Genomic DNA, 24441 nt, shown 5'->3' on the forward strand with positions numbered 1-24441 from the left:
ATAGGAGGAGAGAGAGAAAGAGAGAGAAGCATCACATCCACCCATAACCCCAATGCATCACATACATTAAATTTTCATCCATTTTATTAGAATGTCATTCCCATAATTTCATGCATTGGCGTCATTAAAGAAAGTAAACCAAAATATGGATTTCTTCAATTATTGAACCACCACATCACATGTGATAACATGTATCCAAGCCCTTAAAAATTAAAATCATATTTTAATTGCAAGTGGGTGGAGAGAGGGATCTCTGCACCCATCTTCTTCCTCCAAAAATAAAAAAAACAAAAAAAAAATTATGTTTTGAAAAACACCTATTTTTTTTAAATTAAAACTGAAGGGGAATCAAGGAAGGGTGCAACCCGCAGGCTACACACCCACGGGCAGCAGCCCACAAGCTGCCACCCACAGGCAGCAGCCCGCGCACAGGTCGCGTGCGCTCAACCAGTGTGTTGGTTGCTGCCAGGGCTGCTCATGGGCAGCGCACAAAGGGGCCATGGTCAGGGAGAGAGGGGGGGCATGCGCAGAGGCTTGGCAGCGTGCGTTCCCCCCCCCCCCTATGTTCATAATGAAAAAATTTGTAAAAAAAATAATTATCATCATCCCACTTGGATATCATGTTTCAACAATTGAAATAATAAATCAACTAAATCCATCATCACATGGGCAAGTTGTTACATCTAACAACCTTGTAAAGAATTTGAAACTTGCATCCCACTCATGATAATTATATTAACCATTTAATTATTTGATATTCATGGGTGGGAAAGGTGGCTCTGATACCACACTGTAGGTCAAATTACGGTCCATGGGATCGAGTCATGATTCCCTAGGAAAACCAATTATAAACCAATTAGGGTATTGCACGTCCTGGGTTAACCCATGAGCACCCTATTTAAATTTTAGGGTTTCCCATGGTAGCCTATGGGAACCCTAGTGCATCCCAATTAGGGTTTGGTCTGTCAAACCAATGCCATGCCCTACTGTTTTGTGTCACATGCAATTGTGGAACCCAAAACAAATGGAGAAAATTCATCTCTAATCCATCACATAGAAAGAGGGATCCATCCCATACCCGAATGTACAGCGGAAATAAATCGATTCGGGTTTCTTTCGCATCCCATGAATAATCAATAATTAAAACAAGAGGAATTCATGAAGAATTGCTAACCTGGTAAGCCTCAAGTGTTGCTCCTCTAATAGACAATGGTTCTTCCTCCAATGAACGCTCCAAGTCAACAGATCTGAACCTCCAATGGTGCTACCAAGGTTCTTCAAGCCAATCCCAGATGCTCTCTAATTCTTCAAGCACAGATCTGGGTTTCTCAAACCCTAACTCTCAATTGCAGTAGAGAGTAACTAGAAGAAGAAGAAGAAGAGAGATCACAAGAGGGAGAGAGAGAGAGACCAAAACGCAGGCTAGAGGGGGTCAGACAAAAAACGTGGAGTAGTACCCCCTCTGCGTTTTCTGGTCCCCTTATATAATGATAGGGTTTAATTAAAAACCCTGATTGGATTAGGATTAATCCATGTGAGAGTCTAACTCTCTCTCTCTCTCTCTCTCTTTGTTTAGCAGTTCTGTTTAAACTTAAAGTGCTTCAAAAAGGTGAAGAAGCAAAATCTAATAGGGAAAGATTTAATTAGTTACTTTATTTAAATTTATGAATAATTATAATTAGCATCATATCCATTAATTAAATAAAAAACCAATTAATTTAGTAAATTCCAAATAACTCCCTACATGATAACAAATTATCATGTACAACCCCCCACTAATCAACACCATCATTATGGAATTTAGGGCATGTATACTTGTACTGTCAAACCCCAATCCATAGTACATGTCCATATAAGAATGTTTGTGCATCTGATCGGGTCCCGTAAAACTCGATAAAACACTTTGTTCAAATAATCATACATAATCTATTATTTTATGTAGAATAGATTTTTGCAAAATCATTTCGAAAACGGCTCTGGATCCAGATTTTGATCCGACCATACACAGACAGTCTCAATCTTGGTGTTCCCCAATCGGGCAGTGGTGACCATGTTGAGTAACTCCTTCACTCACAAAATATTCACGCATTCCCAGAACATCGGCTTTGACTCTCTTGAGTCTTAGTCATTGATGAACCAAAGAATGCGATCACACTTTGCAGCGACAGGGTTCCCTCAGGTAAAGGGTGTCGGTGACACATGTCTATCCCTTCCTACATCTGGCAATAATACATGAGGGAAACGACAAAGTAGATTCTTCGCCGATACACACATCAAACATGTGAGTACTCGCATTCGTACCTTGACATCACATGTCTAGGCATACCCAATGCGATGACCATATGATAAGGGTGCCCAGCCCAAACCCTAATCGTGACTACCATTTTAAGTAAAACTTATGGACACATAATGCTCAAAAAGTTTATATCGCATGTGATAATATTAAACTAAAATGTATAAAAGTTCAATACAAAGTCAAACCAGATTGAACCGGACTAAACTGGGTTTGATGGACACACACAAGTCCAACAAAATCGAGGTTACTCATAACCTCACAAGTGCAAGGCCTCCACGGAGCCTTAACCCTTCCACGATCAATTCTTATGTGTTCAACTTCAACCTTACATACTCATAAAAACTAGTGAGAGGAAGAGGGGAGCTCGATATTTGATGAGATGGGGAGAGATTGATTATCGATCGGAATCAATTATTTAAGGAGAGAGAAATTCACAATTGCAATTAGCAAGATACTTTTTTTGCCCATATACAATCGTTTTTATACACTTTCTTAAAGCTCTTTTATGAATATTTTGTGATTTGACATATCATATTGTACCCAATTATCAATCAAGCTTTTTACTAAAAAAAAAATTATCAATCGAGCTCGGATCACATTCTTGTACGCCCCAGCCCAGCCAAATGGAATCAACTTCTTCTCGAGCTAAGGAGTGGATTCCATTTGGCCAGGCCAGGCTAGGCTGTACGAGATCCATTCTCGTACAAGAATGTGATCCGGCTATGGTATGATTTAGTTGTAATTTGAATTCACAATTCAAAAAGTGCAGAGAAAATATTTTTTGCGACATCAACTCCCAAATCTTGATGTGAGGTCTCATCTCTCATTAAGATCCTCATCTAATTGATATAATCTGAAAGACTATGGCCAACAATAAACATGTTACATAAATGGGTTGAACCAATAGAGAAGGGAGGGATCTCATTAGGATTGCACCCAACTAACTTGCCACGTGTTAGGTTAATGATGCATTCTCCAATATTGTAGCATTTATCAGCATGTACATTGCTAAGCATGTGTGTACTATCATAACCCCAGTCTATAGTAAATTTAATTTCAGAGGTTATGTAATACCAATTGAACTCATAAAAACATTTTTTTAAAAATTATATGTGAAAATAAATAAAATTAATTTTAAAAAATTTACAATATCGGTACCGGATTTATGTCCAATCAAGTATATTCATTATATCTCCTCGATATTCTTCCAATTAGGGCAATGGATACCACATTGAACATCTCTTTCAAGTATGACCAAACATTACGAATCTAGTACACTGATAAATAGACGAGGAGACATCAATTGTTGGTGCCAAAATTTGTAATTGCACTGATAAGGACCCATCAGGACAAGGGATCGATCGTATACTACTGATGCGAATTTCATTCTAATTCAACTGACAATAATATGCATGTGAAATTCTTGTATGATCCGGTTTAATGTCACATCGTATATACACTCACACTTCTACCCTCGAATCTCTATTTGTACATCTACCCCCGGGGTGTTTACTGTTTAGTTACATCCTTATCGTAAACAGTTTTAGGTTAAAATCCTAAGGATTATCAAGACTTGTTATTAAATCATACAAATTAATTTATATATTCCATATATATATGGAATTGATGGACACAATTCCAAAATTATCAACCAAATCCTATTAGAATTCAAATTTTAGGGATAATAGCTATGGATGTCAATTTCAAACTAATGGGAAAAGTTTTACCCCAAAAAAAAAAAAAAAAAGCATTGTAAAGGTGTTTTGGTCTTTTCAATGTTTTGATGTTAAATCAACAAAGCACCCTTTAATTCTTTGCACTTTCATGGAGGGTTTACCAAAAAACAGAAAATCGCTTGGAGGGATTATCCCTAGAATTTGCATTCCAGACGATTCTCGACTCGTCACCTGTGAGCTCCCGCACAGAAAAAGGAACTCAATGATGAGGATGGAATAATTTGATTCAATTGATAAGGCTAGATGATTCTAAAAAATAATGGGTTGATGTTCTCTGTACCACAGCGCAGCCTGTGCCCACACATGGGCTTGTCATTCAGAGGGGTAGGATGGTCATTTTGCCCACTCCCATGTGTCTGGGCGCAGCCTGCACCCCCTGCACATAAAACATTCTCCCAAAAAAAATTACAATCAGGAATCAGGATCAACGGGCAGTGTTAAGCCTAGGCCCATACCACCAAAATGTCGAATGGGTCGGGTTAAAACGAGGCTAATCCTTAGCCAAAAAAACTGGTCCACAAAACTTTTTTTTTTATTTTTTATGTAAGTGTAATCACACAAACCACACACCAATCCCAAAAGGTTAACCGACTTTTAGGACCGTGGAATGGCGGATACACACAACACTGTCCACGAAGCTATTGCACATCTTTGTTTAGGAGTCTACACATCGAACGGTTGAGAATTGAGGCTCGTCATTTTAATGGGTCCGAGCAAGGAGAGGGTTGATGTTTGTAACAATTGGTCCCCTTAATCGGATTCAAGTGATGGATTCCTAGAGAATGGATCATCTGCGCCTATATGTAGGTGAACGTACATGTGAGAAGTAACCACTTGTCTTTTTTGTTTCCATTAATACCCCTCCTCTTCTTGTAAATGGCAAAAATGGGACAGACGGTTACCTCTCACATGCACGTATGTGCAGAGGAATTGGACTCGTGGAATTACTTTCAATTACAGACCTTTTTGCCACATGGTAGTGGTAGTGTCATGGCCTTGGTACCAAAACTTGATCTCTAGTAAGCTCAAAATTTGTTGAGTTGTTGTCCACATTATTATTAGGGAGAATGTACTCTGTGCCGTAGCGTCAGCTACGCCCAGGCACATGGGCCTGCCACTCAAGGGGGCAGGGTGGTCATTGCGCCCACCTCTATGTGCTTGGGCCCAGCCTGCGCTGTGGCACAGAGAAGAGCACCCTTTATTATTATTATCTAACAATGAGTTAATTTGTTTACCAAAAAATAAATAAAACAATGAGTTAATTTCCAGTTTAATCCAACACATAGTTGGAAAAGTTCTTTTAAAATTGCGAGAGAAATCACTTCTTTTGATGAACTTTGATAATGCAAGAAGAAAAAAAAAATACCATATAGGTTGGACTTGGGGTGTCAAATTATCGGTTTGATCTGATTTGATCGGTTTAATTTGGTTTTATGCATGTACTGAGCAAAAACCGAGGCCGAACCATTACAGTATTGTTTCAGGTCCTTATCAATTTTCTTAACAGGTTCCTAGAGGTCTGCTATCGATTTGTTAATGGTTCGGTTTCGGTCTTCAAATATGACAATGAAAATAATGTAAGAAATCGATTTTATCAGGTTTTTTTCTTCGATTCTTCATTATTCATTTCCCAATTTTTGTTGGTCCTAATGGCCAGTAGTTGGAAAAAATTTTGCTGCTATAAGGCTAGCAGCCAAGGAAATGGAATAATTCACTTCCCCGGTTCATAAATACCCTCTTAGGTTTTGGTATTTTCTAAAATACCCTTTAAGATCCCATTTCTTTGGCTGCCAGCGTTGTTATGTTGTGCTACAAGTTCAGCAGCAAAATTTCGTCCAACCCAGTCAATTTTGATTTTATGATGGTTCCTAAAACCTAAAACTGAATGCTAGGCATGCGGTCTGATTTGGTTCAGTTCATTCTTTTGGTCAGTCCCACAAATTTGGACTGATTTTTGACACCCTTAGGTTGGACCATACCATTAAAAAAAAGCTACCCAATTATCACATGGCCTATCTAACGACGAGAATGACTAGCAAAAAGAGAACAGTATTTTGAGGACAGCTGCCAGCCCAGTTGGAATGGGATAGTGCACTTAGGCACCAAGAAGTCTCGGTTCAAATCTCTTGTTCTCACTCCACCCCACCCCAACCCAACCCGAAAGATCCCCATTTTAACATAAGAAAAAAAAAAAGAGCAATACGTTTTTTTTGATAATCACACAAACCACACGTCAATCCCAAAAGGTTAATCAATTAATTGCAGTACTTTTTTAATTGGGTATACTGAAATGAAAGAATTGTATGAATTTTTATGATAGGTAACGTGTTCAAATATGATGGAGTTCTTGGAGAGTCTTGGAGTGGAGATGGAGGTTTCGGATATGTCATTCACAGTGAGCCTACCAGACAAGGGGTAGAGGGGATATGAATGGGGAAGCCGTAATGGGTTATCCAGCTTGTTTGCCCAGAAAGCTAATGTTTTCAATCCTTACTTCTAGCAGATGCTTCGGGAAATAATGAAGTTTAAGGTTGATATTCTCAAGTAAGTCTTTCTTTTCTTTCCCCTACTCTATGCATTCTGCAACGAAATATCATGTTATCTTTTCGTCTCGTTTTTTAAACCTGTTAAATGTACCCGACGACCTGTAATCATGATTGTGTAATACTATTTAAAATTCAAAATATAAAAAAAAAAAAAGGTTGTCAAGCTGCTTGGGGTTTGGGTTCAGACACAAGAAGGGTGAAATGACTACTCCACGTATTGGGAAATGAAAAATTCCAACTTTATTGAACGTCTCTGTATTCTCATTGGCCCTTGTGTTTATGTGGGGGCCACACAACCTGACATCTATCCCCCTCCCGTATAAGTCTTACCATATTTGATAAAAGGGAGGAATGTTGTATTATTATTTTATAGAAGTATTTTTTGAGTCAAAGCACTTGTTTCAAAAAGTACTTTTTCAAGTGTGTCAAAGTTTCAAAATTGTGTTTTGTTTCATTCCCTCCTCTTCTGTTCCCTCCTCTATTTTGTTTGAAATTGGTTATAATCTTTTGTGTGCAAGAGACTAGAATTGAGCTCAAGAATAGTCCCACATTGGTTGTGGGAGAGTTACTTGAGGGGTATCTTAACCTTAAGGTGTGAGCCCTGTGGAGGGGTAGTAACCCTACCCTCTAGTGTATGGCGGGTCCTTAGGGTGTTTTTGAAAAACGTGCATATACGCACGCGGAACTGAGCCGAGCCGAGCCAGACCGGATCGGGGTGTGGGTGTGGCAAAACCTTATTTTTTATATAGGATAAGTTTTACACTTAGAGTTCTAGTTTTCATATTAAAACTCGGTTTGGTTCACCCATGGTTCACTATACAGATGAACCATACACACCTATTTGTACACGTATACGGATAGATACACCCCCTCCCTGTACGTGAAGGAGATACGTACATCCTCTGTATCTGTATGGATATATCCCTTCATGAAAGGGTATTCCAACTCTATATATTCACCAAGACATGCTTGCCTTTGTAGGTACAACAGAAATGTATTGTCTCTGCAACAGTCCGTTCCAGAGACAGATACTTACTGTATTTTCGTTTAAGTAATAAGAGGGTTGTATAGCCATTTGGTATCCTTGGTACTCATATTAGGTTCTGCAACCTATATGTTTAGGAGTTGTATTTATCTTGGAGAGTAAGGTGCGAGGTCAACCCCGTTGTAGAAGAGGGGGCATCTAAATCCTTAAGGAAAGTATCTTTCAGATACGAATCAACTCGGTCGTCCGTGCTTCTTCCTTTCTGGTCCGTTTCACTCTGCAACTGTTGTGCGATAACAGGTATTTCTCTATTTCTGTATACCTGATTTGTCTTACAGTATATGCCTAGTATAACAAGGAATCAAGAAAATACTAGTACCCATTGACATTTTACATACCAAGCCAATAGATACATGGGAGTGAATGCATTATGGTTTGTATGTAGGGTTCACATGATGAGTGAGTGAGTGAGTTTAAGAGAGTGTGCATACCATTTTTTCATTTAATAATTACACTTTGGGGAAGTATTTCCTATGAGGGAGCGTGGCTCCTACATACATATAGGCCCAATGGGAGCATGTGCGGAAACATCAATTCAAGTGCCATTTCCACCTTTCATTAGGGTTGGGATGGTCATTTCATTTCCCTCTGTGTTTAGGTGCAATGCACACGTTCCACCACAGAGTTTTTTTCCTTACACTTTATAGATTGTTTTTTCAAGAATTTGGTTGCAATTTATATTTTAAAAGGGAAAATGATGGGTACGCTTTTGGTATCATGCCCGTCCCAAATTTTCTTCTCTTGACATTTGGGGTCTCTTATATACAAACTTTGGCAATCCCTCTCATACTCTTTATTGGGTTGACATGGGGATATGCATGTCTCACGCACAACTTGTTGATCTCTTGCCCATATAATAATCAGAAATTAGATTTAAAATGAGATTGGCTCCTCTCATAGGAGAGAGGAGAGAGGAGCGAGGAGAGAGGAGAGTGATAGATCCAAGGAGATGCTAACATATGCAACACAATATGATAATGCCTTTTTTCTCATTCAAAATACAGAAGCAGTTTTCTGTTCGGGAGTGTGGCCTATGCTAGTGCTCCCACATGTTTATCTCTCTCCTCCTCAAAATAAGGGGCAAATGTGTCTTTTCTTATGATGAAGAGAGAGATAGACTCATGAGAGTGCTAGTGTAGGCCACACTCCCGACAAAGATCTTTTTTCCCTTCAAAATAATATGAGAAAATGTTTTTCACGCTGCTAGTGTGGGTGGTATCTCCCACGCCACTTCTTCTCGTTTTATAACTAGCTATGCCTTGTATGCTATGGGGGTGCCCTCTCCTTGTTTTCTATAATGATTGGAGCCAAGTTCAAGCAAACTGCATCTCCTTGGGTTGGCAGAGGTTTTTGTACAGAGACTGTTTGAGATTGAGGCTCGAACCCAGGAAATTACGTTATTCTTGCAAACATGTATGCAGAGAGGAGAATATGGGATGCATCAAATAGTGTGAGGGGAAAGAAGAGAAAGGGTTTATTAAAAACATCATGAAGCAGTTGAGCTCTTGACATCAACCGGTGGAGTTTCTTATTCCCTTTCGAGTCTGGGGATCATTTTTGGGAATAAGATGGTTCCAGTTAAGCAAAATGATTGTAAGATCCTGCTGTGATCAGTTTTGGTGAATGAGAGTTATAGATTCGGAGGATTTGAGCAAATGTAGAATCTGATATTTCATGGATGACATTGTGCAAGAATTGTAAACATTTTTCTGTCAGAAAAGCCCTTGGCAAGCTGTTAGGTATTTCTTATATGTTGAACTAGAGAATATTTTCATTTTTTTTTTCTATTCTAAAGAAATTCTGTAGTGGGTACTAGTTCTTGAGGTAAAATTGAATAAAGAAGAAGAAGAGCAAGAGAAAATTATGTTTCGTAGTTCATAGCATTTATATGGCAAAGTGTGAATCCGAGTGAATTTTTTAGGTAGTCATGACTAGAAATAACCTGATCTGTTAATGTATTCCTAACTTCATTTTATATCATTTTTATGGTTCAATTCTTGAGGATTACTATCTTTCATCTTTCATTTGTCATTTTCAAATTTTCATTTCTCTTCTCTTTTCCAATCCCTCCTTTCCAATCTTTTCTTTCCCTTTTTTGGTTCGAACTCAGTTTTTCTTACTGTGTTTTGTTTGGATCCATGTAGCCAACCCCATTAACTTGGGATAAGGCTGAGTTTGTTGTCGTTGTAGTAATCGTTGAGGGATTACAATTTACAACCCAACATCTACTATAATTCTTAGCATTCAGGAATAATCCTCTTGATTCATAAAAAACTGAAACTGACAAAACACCACTCCTATAATTCATATATGGTCTGAGTGAATGTCCTGCCTGAGAAAATGTCAAAGCCATGGTGAATTAGGGGATGGGTACCAGATTTTTTTTTGCAGGGTGTCAATTGCTACAGAAACGATGAGTAGTTTAAACTTATTCAGTGTTCAGTACATTGTCTTTTAATACTAAAATCTCAATTGAGGAGACTGCAAGACGAGAAACAACAAATTTCAAGTCACTTTCACATGGTAAACTTACATTTCTACAATTAGAGATTTAGTTGCATGATAATTAAAGTAAAACATGATCTTCCATCAATAAGAACATCTGAAGTTTATCAGAAATTCTGCAATAAATTCCATCTAATTGGATATAATAGGCTAGTATTCTTTTTCTGGCTGATGACTTCATGCTTAATGATATTCCCAATTTTTTAGTGTTATTGAAGATGAATTGCATATCTTTCCTATGTTACCACCTCTTTGACTAAAGTTAGATAGAATATTCTGATGTGCAGGTACCTCAAAGAGCTTGAGAACAACCCTGACATTGATCACAATGAAACCTTGGGGCATTTCATCAAATCACGTGGTTACTCTGATTTATTTCAGAAGGCTTATCTTGTGAGATCTCTGATGCCTTTTGACCTCTTGCGTCTTGTGGCTTATTTCTAAATTTGTACTTCCAAAAGCGAATTTTCTTTTGTCACCCATTGTGTATTTAGGCACAGTTGTCAAATTCTGCAGGTGCCAATATGTGCTTTAATTTGGTCCTGCCCTTCAGAAGGAGTGATGAGCTTTTCAGCTTTCTCTGTTCTTTCATTCTTCCGGAATCCTCATCTTCCTCAGGAAAATTCCTTAAGTTTATCTCAGGTTTCTAGTGTTCTTGCGTCTTGTAGTTTTTCTTTAATGCTCAAAACTTTTTTCAAACATCACCAGAGGTTTTCCCGCCAAACGTTTTGAAATGTAGGATTAATTTATTTTGGTTTATGCTGCAGCTCTTTGGGCATCCACAATGGCTAACTGTCAAATTACAGTCACATACTTTTGTCAATAAGGTTGTATTTTTATATTCTTTTGCATTCTAAGTACACTAAATCATTTAGCTTACTGAATGTTTTATTATTTTCTAATTTTTTAACCACTATATCTGTTTCTTTTAGACAACTAAAACACTGGTTGTAATCAATGTGGGGAACAAATTAACAGGTTAAAGACGAGTTGGAGAGAAGAGGTTGTCAAATTAGAACTGGATATGCAGTGCTTTCTGTTTCAACTTATGATGGGGGTAAGTAAGTTCTTCCTTGGCAGACTATTTGATGTACTTTCAAGAAACATTATTTCATGAAATCTCATTTTATTCATCTAGTGTTTATCGTATAGGAACTTATCTCAGAGTTTTGCATGGAAATCTGCTTCTTTCTTTATAATGTCTCTTTCACAGTGTTCAAGATCAACAGGGAGAAACCTCACCCTTATAGTGGATGTTAATCTTTCCTTTGATTTTGAAATTATTGAGGTGGTTATTGCATTTGTACATCTTGAAATTATGGAGACATTTGGTATGCGAGGATAACTGTGCCATCTTCAATATTGCAGGCTCCTTAATTGTTGAGACACCATTTTTGAAGCATGTTTCTCCACAAAAGAATTAAAGCTATAAGACTATTTGAAAGCACATAAAGGTTGTAAAAGGTCGTACCCAGTGCACAAGGCTCTCGCGTTTAGCAGGGTCTGGGGAGGGTCAAATGTATGCAGACTATTTGAAAGCCCATATCATGTTTTATTTTTGCTAATTTATGTGTAAAGCTGAATGCAGAGCTGCTTAAGGCTTCAATTTGCAATTAATTTAGGTTTTTTGGGAGAGGGTGGCAGGAGTTGGATGGGTTCTTTAAACAGGATAGCATGAACCCAATGGACAAACTTTTCCTACTTTCTTTCTTCTTAAAAAATGGAAAGTATGATTTCTTCTAGAAGGTATCCTTTAGCGTGCATGAATTGAGCTACTCCAGTGCATGACTTTAAAGCTAAAATGATAAGTGTATCTTATCTGAAATTGACGGTATTAGATGTTGGCTCAGGGTGATAATACAATTGTGTACTTGAAGATTTATCAGAAATGAACTTCTGAGGGTAAGAGAATGTTTCAAAAATTCTAAATCTTGATGTTGGTAGTACTACTGCAGCATCAGAAGGAAGGATATTCTTAATACATTTGAATTTTTTGTTATGCCATAATTCCATCAATCATAACCATGAAAACTTTGCTGCTAAATTGGCAGGTTGTACTGTGTTGGGTGTAGATGGCTTACAAGAGACATATGATGGGTGTATTGTTGCTGCACATGTGCCAGATGCTTTAAGTTTGTTGGGTGAACAAGCAACACATGAGGAAATTAGAGTGCTTGGTGCTTTCCAATATGTTTACAGGTGCCTTCTTCCTGACCTATGCTTTTTGTAGCTTTGAGGTTAAGTTGTGAAGTTGTCAAGGTCTTTTTTCATGGAGATACTAATGAAAATAGTATAATAAAACTTAGTCAAATAAAAATTATGAATCTTTGGATCATACACCTTGTTCTTTCAGCATTATCTATGATTTCAGTTCGCACATGGGACTAGGTCTTATAGTATACCCTTATTTTTGTGGCTATATGCCATGTAAAACTATGTAGGGATCGAAAGTTTTGATGAGACAAATAAGAAAATAATGACTGCAATTCTAGTGAAAAATGAATAGAAAAGAGAAAAAATTTTAAGACTGATGCGCAAGGAAGGCAACAATTTTCATTTTCCTTGTTTCTTTGTAGCCTTGACAGCTGGACTGACCAATTTTCATTATCTTTACTTGTCTACCTTCCCACTCTATGGGGAAAGTAGCCCTGACTATTGGCTGTTTGATGTTTGTCTTCTGTCATGAAAGATTTCCCTTTCTGATTTCACCTCTTGTTTCACTGTTACACATATCACATTAGATAGGTCAAAAAGCAAGTCAATGATAAGTTGATCTAACATCAACAAATATCTTACATGATGGAAACCTCAAACCTATGTCACATGGGTTCTGCTGTGGTACCTAGAGTCAGACTTTTCGAACCGTTAGATAATCGATACAGCGACTCAGCTGATATGGATTAGCGAATTGGATGGGGTACCTGGTCATACTCTCAGTAGCAATCATATATGTTGAGTTATGTAACCCGATAAGGGTATTTTGGGGTTTTTTCTTTGTTTATTTCCTGTTGTAAGCATAGTCGGCTATACAGGGTCAATATTGTAATTCTGCCTTATAAGTGAATGTTATAAATGAAGGGGCTGAATGTGAAGATTATTCACTCAAGCCATTCTCTTAATTTCTGTCTTGCTAACATGGTATCAGAAAAGGACTCTACATTCTACAACCCTATTCTGATCTAAGGCCAAAAACCCACCTCCTTCCCTCCATCGTTTTTCCCTTCTTCCCTCCTTTCTTCGATCTTCTTTCTCCTCTTCTTCTTGGTTCTTTCCCTTCACCTTAGGCCAGCACTAATGAGGTGATCTTACGATCTAGTTGCAGCCCTTCAAACCACCTCATCTTCCTCATGACATAAACCATATTTATGCCCGATAGTTGCTACCCTTCTCTTTGCGGTTTTGAAGTTTTCCAGGTTTTGAAGATTCAGCCTCGATACCTGCTGTGGGATGATCTTCTCTTGATTGGAGCTTCCTATGCAGCCCTAACCAGCAACTATCAACCTTTCCCATCTCCTCTTTGCAGATCCTAACCTCTAATCGACCTTTCTTTTTCAGTTTTTTGTTCAAAAACTACCTCCAACCGATTTCTAGGTTTGGACTGCTGGGCTGCCTATTGGTGCTGCCTTTTTTGGAGCTATTTACTACCCTCACAAGCTTCCCTCGACCTCAGTTTCAGCCATTGGTTGTTCACCCTTTCAAAACATCTCACATTTCAACTAATCAATTTCAGCATACAAAGGTGCTCAACAGGTGTTTGATAAATTGCCTCTTATAGTTTTCCTTCTCTGATTGGTGTGAATTTTTGAGGACTTCTTCCATCATTGAAGAGTACTCGATCAAGTTTTCAGCCTATTTCATTGGAGATTTCTTGGGGTTCCTATTGTTACCTTTTTCAGCAATTACTTTCTTGTGTTGGTACCTTTTGTTGGAGCATTTCTTTGCATCATCATGACAGGTTCAAACTCCTCTTCTGCAACTTCTGGGCTTGATGGACAGTCTCGGACAGAGTTCCTTCCCCTTGCTGCTCCTATCAAGCTCAATGGGACAAATTACCTCAAGTGGTCGGACTACCTACTTGACCATTGCTGGTCGTGGCCTTACTGGCCATAATCTTGGTACTAACACCATGCTGGTTGAAACTGGTTCTCCGCAAGAGAAGTGGATGTCACATGATGCTATGGTGATGTCTTATTTGTTCTACTCTATGCAATCAGATCTATTCGACAATTTCTTACTTTTAGAGACAGCCCATCAGATCTGGTGTACCGCCAAGGAGACTTATGGACGTGTTGGGAATGCTGCTCAGGTGTATGAGATCCGCAAGAAGGCCCATGGCCTCACTCAGAAGGAGTTGTCTGTCTCTGCGTACTATGCTGCCCTCAAAAGCTTGTGGCAGCAATTGGATCATTACTCTGACTATCAGCCCTCTACACCTACTGATATTGTTGCCTACCATAAACACGTGGACAATATCCGTTTGTACGACTTCTTGACGAGTCTGAATATGGAGTATGGCCCTATTCGAATGCAAGTGCTGAACTAAACTCCCTTTCCTATACTAGAGCAGTCATTTGCTATGGTTCATACAGAGGAGACTCGTCGGGCTGCGATGTTACATGCTCCTATTGTTGCTAGATCTGCCCTACAGACTACTTCCAACCCCACTCCCATTACCATTACTAATGGTGGTAATGCTGCCTCCAAGGAGCTTGTCAAGTGTGAACACTGCAACAAGAATTATCACACCAAGGCTCTATGCTAGAAGCTACATGGGAAGCCTGCTGATTTTGAGGGCAAATCTTACGGAGTCTTCTGCTGTTGCCCCATCTATTGACCTTGGGTTTACTCAGGATGAACTCCTGGCTTTCCGTCGCATGCTACAGGCCTCTTCCGCTGCGCCTACCACGACTTTTGCACCAGCTGCCTCTTTTGGTTCTTACTTTGCCTCAGGTACTCCAGTTTATAGTCATTGTGCATCTGCTGTCTCAGTTCCTTGGATTATAGACTCCTGTGCCACGGACCACATGGCTGGTTCTTCCCATGTGTTTCACCAGTATTTTCCCTGCTCTGGCAAAGACAGTGTTCGAGTAGCTAATGGTTCTCTTTCCCCTATTAATGGAAAGTGCTCCATTCGCTGCTCTCCTACCCTTACATTGAATTTTGTTTTACATATTCCTTCATTTTCTACCATTCTTCTTTCCATTAGTAGTCTAACAAAAGACTTGAACTGCAAAATAACCTTCTTTCCCTCTCATTGTGTTATCTAGGATTTGGTGAAGGGGTACACGATTGGGGGTGGTAAGGTACATGGTGGTCTCTACATACTTGACACGGGTCAGACTTGTTCACCAACAACTTCATCTCAGCGTCATCAGTTACATTCAACCACTTCTTCGGATCTCCATCTCTGGCATTGTCGGCTTGGTCACCCTCCTCTTCGAACTTTAGCTGTTTTGTTTCCTCAGTTGACTAAAGATTGTAAAAAGGATGAGTTTTTATGTGAAGCCTTTGTTCTGGATAAACAGACTCGTTCCACTTACTCTCCATTAAATAAAAGAAGTTCTTCTCCGTTTGCTTTAGTTCATACTGATGTATGGGGCCCTACACGTTATGTTTTTATTTCTGGCCATAGATGGTTTGTTTCCTTTATTGACTGCTTTACGAAGACCACTTAGGTGTATATGATGCAGCACAAGAGTAAAGTTTTTCGATGTGTTTAGCTATTTCATCGTATGGTTCAGACCCAATTCAATGCCACCTTAAAATTTCTGCGGAGTGATAATTGTAGGGAGTACATGGAAGGCCAGTTCCAAAATTACTTGGCTGAAAATGGCATCCTTCATCAGACCAGCTGTGTAGACACCCTGACTCAGAATAGAGTGGCTGAAAGAAAAAATCAGCACCTTTTGGAAGTGGCTCGGGTGATTATGTTTGCACGGTAGGTTCCTTCTCCATATTGGAGTGATGCTATCCTCACTGCTGCCTACCTCATCAACCGTATGCCTACCCCTGTCTTTGATGGTTGTGCCTCTGTTGACCTTCTCCAGGGTTCTTCTTCTTTTGTGGTCCCCCCAAAAATATTTGGTTGTGTTGCTATGCTCGCAACCATCATCTTCATGGCAAGCTTGATCCTCGGAGTGTTTTGAGCTATTCTGCCACCCAGAAAGGATACAAGTGTTATCACCCACCCTCTTGGCATACATTTGTTACCATGGACATTGTCTTCCATGAGTGCCTGGAATATTATTCTCAGCCACCTCTTCAAGGGAGCATAATCTAGTGCTTGAAGATGTGTCTGCTCTTCTACCGGCTCCTATTTAGGGGGAGCCTTCATCTCTAGAGCCTCCAACTTCAGTCTCTAGTTTGCTTCCTATTCAGGGGGAGCGTAGACCTGTGAGTCAAATTCCTGTTGATCAAGTCTACACTCGGCAGCATAAAGAGCAAGTTGAGACTACCACTACTGTACCACTTGGTCCACTTCTCCAACCGTCAGAACTTGATCCAGATTCAAATTCCACTGCATTACCTGGTAAGGATCTCTCTCTTGATTTACCTATTGCTGCCCGTAAAGGCATTAGATGTCACACCCCGGCCCGGTCAATAAGGGCCGAGTGTAACTGGATGTCAGAGACATCCAAACAATCCAAAGGATCGCAAGTGCAGTACTCCATTTACAAACATATCTCACAAATACAATAATCAGACGCAGCAGAAACAATTTAAATAATAGAGGTAACAACATTAATAAGAGAAGTCTAAGTGATATTTCATTTATATAAAGGATTAACTTGTATTACAGCTATACAGTTCTCAAAAGTACCACAAGGTAAAACTATACAAGAAATTATACTATAACTATACAAAAAATGTTTATATGCACAAAAGAGTGGAGAGATAGCTTGGACTGTTAGGCCAAGATCAAGAGAATGCGCAGTCATCTCGTGCGCACGAAGCATCGTGTACTTCATACTCCAGTGCCGCAACTCCACCACCAGAAGTAACCAAGTTATCTGAAAAATAAGAATATCCACAGGGGTGAGCTCCACTAAGCCCAGTAAGGGAAACACACAAGCAAATGTAAATAATCCATGATGAATGACCTAGAACTAAGAATGCTTCTAACAATAGTACTAAGTCTCATGAGGTATAAGTGCTACTGTAATAGAATGCTAGCCTCGGTCCCAGAAACACATAATCAGATGTCGGTCACCCGAGCGAAACCATTCTACTACGGTGGAAACCCGCCAGTTCCGGAATGAACACATCGGACCCCAGCAGACCCCCAATGGCTTACCCTACTGTTTGTTCCCACAGCGGAGTACACACGCTAACATTAGATAGTGAATGGCATTCCGGAATTTACCCTTCGGACCTACCACAGGTTATCCAACACCTCAACCCCTGTTGGTAAGGGTCGTAGCACTGGGTTTATGCCCATCCTAACCATATGCATACTATCATGATAACATATGAATCATAATAAATAATACAGCAATTTTGTCCAACAACATCATCATCATAATAAATTCCAAGAGTCAAGTAATAAATGCAAAATGCAATATGGAAATGCAACCTAAAATCATGCACATCTAATGCAAAGTAGTTAAAGCTAACAAAAATACATGATCAGTGTTATTAATATGATGCATGACATGGCAACCATAACAAATAGAAATTAATACAATAAACACTCTGAAATTAAGTCAAAATCCCCTTACCTAGAGTTGGATGTTTGTAAAAGTCCGTAGATGAATCTTACTCCCAAACACACCTCACCAATAAGAAATTACAGTCCTAAATAGTAGTAAATAGCATGTATTAGACCCTATTTAAGCCTAGGTTAAAGCCTAAACCAACTAGGACCAAAGCAGAGACAATAGGGGTGGATCGGATTCAGACCAGTCCTGAATCCGGTCGACCGTAGGGGTCACGGGCTCTGAATCCGGTTGGTCATACAGTGCCTATTTTTGAGTTCCAATTTCATGGATCTTGCCATGCATGGAGTCTATTTTCCCAAATTGGCTTAGGGCTATACTAGGGTATAGTCTTGGGTCTAAAATGACCCAATTGCATGTATCATCCATGTAAGGATTGAAACCCTAGAAAGGATTAAAAGGAATTTCTGAGTTTTGTAATTAATTGGGCAGATATGTATAAGATTAAAAGGATTAGGGTTTTAATGGTTGGGGTTTGCCCTAGAATGGTAGATTGGTCTAATTAGGTTAGGGTTTAGGGTCATTAATAACCCATTTGCATGGTTGTTGAAGATCATTACAACAATTTGCTTAAATTCTTGAGTATGGGCTGAGATGAACTAAGAACTCAGCAAGAATACTAAAGAGGAAGAGATTTTGGGCAAAATCAGAATTTGATTGGAAGGCCTACCAAGGTTTGAGATGGAGAAGAGGCTAGCAGTCACAATCCAAGCTTTCCCAAAGCTTCAGCTCCAAGTTCAAGCAATTCCAAAGCTCTAGGTCTCCTTCTCCCTTCTTCTTTTTCTTTTTCTTCTCTAGAGCAGAATCGGTTTTCCTTGGTTTTGTTTGGTAGGAAATGAAATCTAAAGCTAAGTGTTTTCTTATATAACTAAGGCCAACTAAGGCTTGGTTTGGTATAGCTTAGACTAAAAACAATTTGTGAAATTTATTTCTTTAAACTAATTTTATATAGTAATAAATACCTAATTAAGTATATTCCAGTCATAAGAGTGATCATGTGACACAAGCGGGAATCCAGTTGGGGTTATCTACTGGAAGTTGGATTCCACACTAGGGATGTGGGTCCCACAAAATGAAATTACCATTCTGCCCCTTATTATACTATTTAAGTAAAAATACTATAATTATACATACAGGAGGGAATTCTTACCCATCAATAGGCCAAAGACAGTGTGAGGTTCCGCAGACTATCAATCTAACATGCCAAGCTTATGTGTTGCCTTCCGTTAGATACCTCAGACTCATTTAAGGCCAAGGTAGTTGGCTATTCGAAATGCCTTAATAGACGAGTCATGAGATTAGTCCGAATTTCTTAATTGAGACAGCTCATAACTTAGAGGCTAGCATGGGCAATATTGAACCAGAACCTGAAATCACACAGGTTTCAAAAGTTTAAATTTTGCGGGTTTCACATTAGATCTTGCACCCAACATCCCATCACCAATTTTGTTTTCTATGATGCTTTGTCTCCTTCCTATCATGCATTTGTGTCCTCTCTTTTTCCTCTATTTCTATTCCTAAAAAATGGCAGGAGGCAATGGCAGGAGGCAATGGCAGGTCTAAAGTGGAGAGCAGCCATGTTGGAAGAGATGACGACCTTATCCAAAAATGAGACGTGGGAGCTGGTAGTTCTTCCTTCGGGCAAGAAAACAGTGGGTTGCAAATGGGTGTTTGTTGTCAAACAGAAGCCTGATGGAACAGTGGACAGTAATAAGGCCAGGCTGGTGGCTAAGGGCTTTACTCAGACCTATGGGATTGATTATCAGGAGACATTTGCCCCAGTGGCAAAATTGAACACTGTTCGGGTTTTGCTGTCATATGCTGTCAATCTTGACTGGGATTTATAGCAATTGGATGTGAAAAATGCATTCCTTCATGGAGAGCTGGAGGAGGAAGTTTATATGGAGGTTCCTCCATGTTTTTCTTGTAACAAGACTCATGGGAAGGTTTGCAAACTGAAGAGGGCATTATATGGGCTGAAACAATCTCCTCGGGCTTGGTTTGGTAGGTTCCATAAAACAATGATCTCTGTAGGATACAAACAGAGAAATGCTGATCACACCTTGTTCATCAAGCGAAATGAAGATAAGGTCACTCTTCTCATAGTCAATGTCGATGACATAGTGGTGACTGGCAATGATGCAGATGAAGTTTCTCACCTGAAGACTTTCTTGGGACGAGAATTTGAAATAAAAGATCTAGGACAGCTCAAGTACTTCCTTGGGATTGAAGTTGCCCGTTTTGCCAAAGGCATATTTCTCTCCCAAAGGAAATATGTTCTGGACTTACTCTCAGAGACTAGTTTGTTAGGATGTCACCCATGTGACACCCCTTTGGAGGCTACTACTCGTCTACAGGCAAAGGATGATCCTGTTGATAAGGGTCGCTATCAACTGTTGATGGGAAAACTAATCTATCTCTCCCATACTAGACCAGACATTGCATTTGCAGTTAGCTTGGTCAGTCAGTTCATGTATGATCCCTACTCCACCCATATGACTGCTGTTCTTCGTATTCTCCACTACTTGAAGTTAGCTCCAGGGAAAGGGATTCTCCTATCTCCACTTGATCATGATGCAGATTCATCATCAAATAGGGCTTGTTTAATTGGGAATAAGTCTAGGGTTGGGTTACATATATGTTGGGCCTTTGATCCCAAGGGTTTTCTATGTAATAGGCCACTTTAAGGAGCCTAAACTAGGGGTATATAGGTTGCATACGGGATTAGCCCAATACTTAGTCTTATTTTTGTGTTTTTAATTGAACCGGTTTAAATTGGTTGCATCCAATTGGTTCAATTGGTCTAATTTAAGTGAAGTGATCCTATTGGCTAAGAGGTTCTTATATCCTATTGGCTAGTAGGGAATCTTCTTTTATTTTAAGTAGTTTAAGTTGTTTTTAAGTCATTAGGACTCTATTTTGAGTCTATTTCAGTTTTCTAGTCAGTTTAAGTTAGCTAATAGGTTAAGGATTGGGTTAGGCCATTCCTTTTTAGTGTCTAAGTCTAATTTTGAGTCTTTTATATAAGGTTCTAAGGGGGCCATGTATTGAACACGAATTTGATTAATAAAAACTCAGCTTTATGCTTGCTGCCTTTGCTCCATCGTGAGTGTGCCTTGTGAGTAATATCAAGGTGAGGGATTGGTGGACTCCGATCGACTCCTTGCATCTTGTAGATCGGGAGGTCCTTCTTCTAGTTCTTCAAAGCTGCTGCCATTGAAGACCTGCAACAAGTAAGAAATTTTGCAACTATTCTTCTTCCTTCTAGAAGGTCACATACAAGGTGATTTTCGTGAGAATTCTGCCCAGCCAAATCTAACCATTAGAACCTGCTAAAAATTTGATCAAGTCTTCCTCAAACCCTAAGAGAGACTCGATTCAAATTTCAGCACCATCCACCCAGCCGATTGTCTGAAATTATAGTTTTACCCCTCTCCCTACACTCAATTCCAAACCAAACTTCTAGCCTATATCCCCCACACCTCTCCCTACACTCGATCCAAAATCCAGCTCATAACTCCCACTCTATTCCCTCCATTCCTCCAAGCCATTAAAACCCATACCCAAAACCCTAAATCCAATTCTGCCCTAAATTGCAGAATTTCAAAACTCATCCAAACCCTAACCTTTTTATACCATATTGACCCCCTAGACCTGCCCATTAATACCCTATAAATCCCTTTCCCAATATCCAACCCAAACCCTAGGAATTGACCTAAATTCTAGTGCTGTCCATTCGAACCAGCAGCTCCTTTTGTTATTTGATCCTGTTGTTTGGCTCCTAGTAGGTCTCCTACTTACCTAGGACTACATTAGATCATAGTTGTCACGGCGTCACGGCGATCCAAGTCGGTGGAGGGGTGTCTCGTCGATTTATCGACATGTCGCCATGTCGACCATGTTTTATTTTTTATTTTCTCTATTTTTAATGTGTTAATAGATGTATACTCAAGCCATGTTTTATTTTTTCTCTATTGTTTCTCAAGTTTTAAGAAGAAAATTCAGAAATCGAAGAAGAAATCGAAGAGGGAAAGAAGAAATCGAAAGAAATCGAAGAGGGAAAGAAGACAGGAAGAAGAAATCGAAGAGGGAAAGAAGAAATCGAAAGAAATTGAAGAGGGAAAGAAGAAATCGAAGAGGGAAGAAGAAATCGAAGGCAGGAAGAAGAAATCAAAGAGGGAAAGAGAGACAGGAAGAAGAAATCAAAGAGGGTCGCCATGGCGTAGGTCGCCATGCAACCCTCTCCAGCGCCAGGACGCCATGGCGACGCCATGACAACTATGCATTAGATCATCTTCGTATTGAGGCTTACACAGATGCTGATTTGGGTGGTAACCCTGACAGGAAATCTACTTCAGGCTATTGTACCTTTGTAGGAGGTAACCTTGTCACATGGCGAAGTAAAAAGCAAAATGTGGTGGCTAGATCCAGCACTGAAGCAGAATTCCGTGCCATGGCCCAGGGCATATGTGAGCTATTGTGGCTTCAGAGCTTACTCCAGGATATTGGTGGTTCTGTTCATCGTCCAATGATGTTGTACTGTGACAACAAAGCAGCGATCGGCATTGCTCACAATCCAGTGCAACATGATCGTACCAAGCATGTGGAGATTGACAGACACTTCATCAAGGAGAAGTTAGAAAGTGGGCAGATTTGTATACCTTTTGTGAAATCTGATGATCAACTTGCAGATGTATTTACTTAAGGGTTAAGTGGAAAATTATTTCATCCTAGTCTAGTCAAGTTGGGTATGTGTGATATCTATGCACCAACTTGAGGGGGAGTGTTGAGTTATGTAACCCGATAAGGGTATTTTGGGTTTTTTTCTTTTATTTATTTCCTGTTATAAGCATAGTCGGCTATACAGGGTCAACATTGTAATTCTGCCTTATAAGTGAATGTTATAAATGAAGGGGCTGAGTGTGAAGATTATTCACTCAAGCCATTCTCTTAATTTCTATCTTGCTAACAATATACAACTTCCAAGTAGGCATGCAAGCTAATAATCTAGATGCCAAAAACTGAAAACCTCTGAGTAAACTAAGTATGCATTTATGAACTTGGAATATTAAAAACTCCAAATGTAATCTTGTACAAAAAATCTGGTGTAATAGTGTGCCAGGAAAAAGAAATGTATTGAGCAGTTTTTATGCAAGATATGAACACAGCCATATCTGCTAGGGTATCTGACATGACATCTGAAGAAGTGAGAAATCTATAAGGGGTAAATGCCCTGCAAATCATAACCATGAGCTTTATCTTGTCATTTCTTATCAACGGTAGTTATTGCATCAACAGTAGTTATTGCAATCGTTTAGACCTTGAAATTCTTTGAGGATGAATGCAAACTGTGCCTTCTCAAAAAAAAAAATTATTTCAAGTGAGCAGACGTCATAGGATTTATGTTATTAGTGTGCTGATTTGTGGTAATGTTTTGGTTTTTCAGTTCATAAATGCATTGTTCTTTAATTCTTTAAAGTCTAAATTTAAAATCCTTGAATAATGTTCTCTATTGGCAGTGATATTGTCCTTCATCATGATAAAACCTTAATGCCGCAAAACCCATCAGCATGGAGTGCATGTAATTTTCTTGGAACCGTAGACAACAAAGAATGTTAAACATATTGGCTCAATGTGCTCCAGGTATGCAACATACTCTTCTAATGGGTGTTCTGAAGTTGTTTCCTAAAACATATAGGATTTGGTATATGGGTAATTATATTGCTATCATAGTCTTTGTATAATTTCCTTGCTAACTGGTAAACACAGGTGTAGTCTAGAATAAGGATGCAGGTTTCAGTTTTTAATCACATCAAGATAGCTTGAAACTCTTCCCTGCAGTTAAAGTTCTCTAATTATTTCATCAAATCCATGAACTTGCAGAATATTGGCAAAACCAATTTACCATTCCTTGTGACTCTCAATCCACTACATACTCCAGAACATACCATGCTTAAATGGACAACAAGCCATCCTGTCCCATCAGTTGCTGCATCAAAAGCGTTGTTCGAGCTTGATGGAATCCAAGGGAAGAGAGGAATATGGTTCTGTGGCGCATACCAGGGTGGGCATTGTTTTCTTTGGATGTCACTATACAAGACTATTGATTAAGGTTAAAGGGAATGCAATAAACATAAATTCATGGAAATGATATTGGTAGAAGAAACAAGCATTCTGCGCATTGTCTTTTATAAGGCTACTAGGTGTAAAATTGGCACTTTAACAGAAGTATCTGTAGAAAACCTAGGACCTGTAACCACTAACTTTAGAGAGAAGAGAAGATGGAAGAAAATTGTAATGCTTGAGTGATCTAATTGATCAAACAAGCCCTCTATTTATAATAAAGGGAAATATTACAATAGGACAGAACTACCCCTACCCTAGCCGACTCTATTAGAAGAGTCGGCAGTACATAATGAGATAATAAATAAACAAACCCAAAAAGGACTGGGTATGGGGTTATTCTGGTCTACATATTTCAACACTCCCCCTCAAGCTGGAGTTTACATATATCAAAAGAAAGCTCTAGCTTTGATCAATAAGAATAGGAAAACAGCCAGTGCCCATCTTCACTGGCAGCCCGAGGCAGATTCTTGCA

General features: G+C 39.2%; 1 pseudogene; it reads left to right on the plus strand.

Moving 5' to 3' along the window:
• Nucleotides 1–6358: 6358 nt before the first annotated feature.
• On the plus strand, nt 6359–24008 carry LOC122655546 (annotated as a pseudogene).
• The last annotated feature ends 433 nt before the right edge of the window (nt 24009–24441 follow it).

This window comes from Telopea speciosissima, chromosome 3 (genome assembly GCF_018873765.1).
Source record: "Telopea speciosissima isolate NSW1024214 ecotype Mountain lineage chromosome 3, Tspe_v1, whole genome shotgun sequence".
Lineage (NCBI taxonomy): Eukaryota > Viridiplantae > Streptophyta > Magnoliopsida > Proteales > Proteaceae > Telopea > Telopea speciosissima.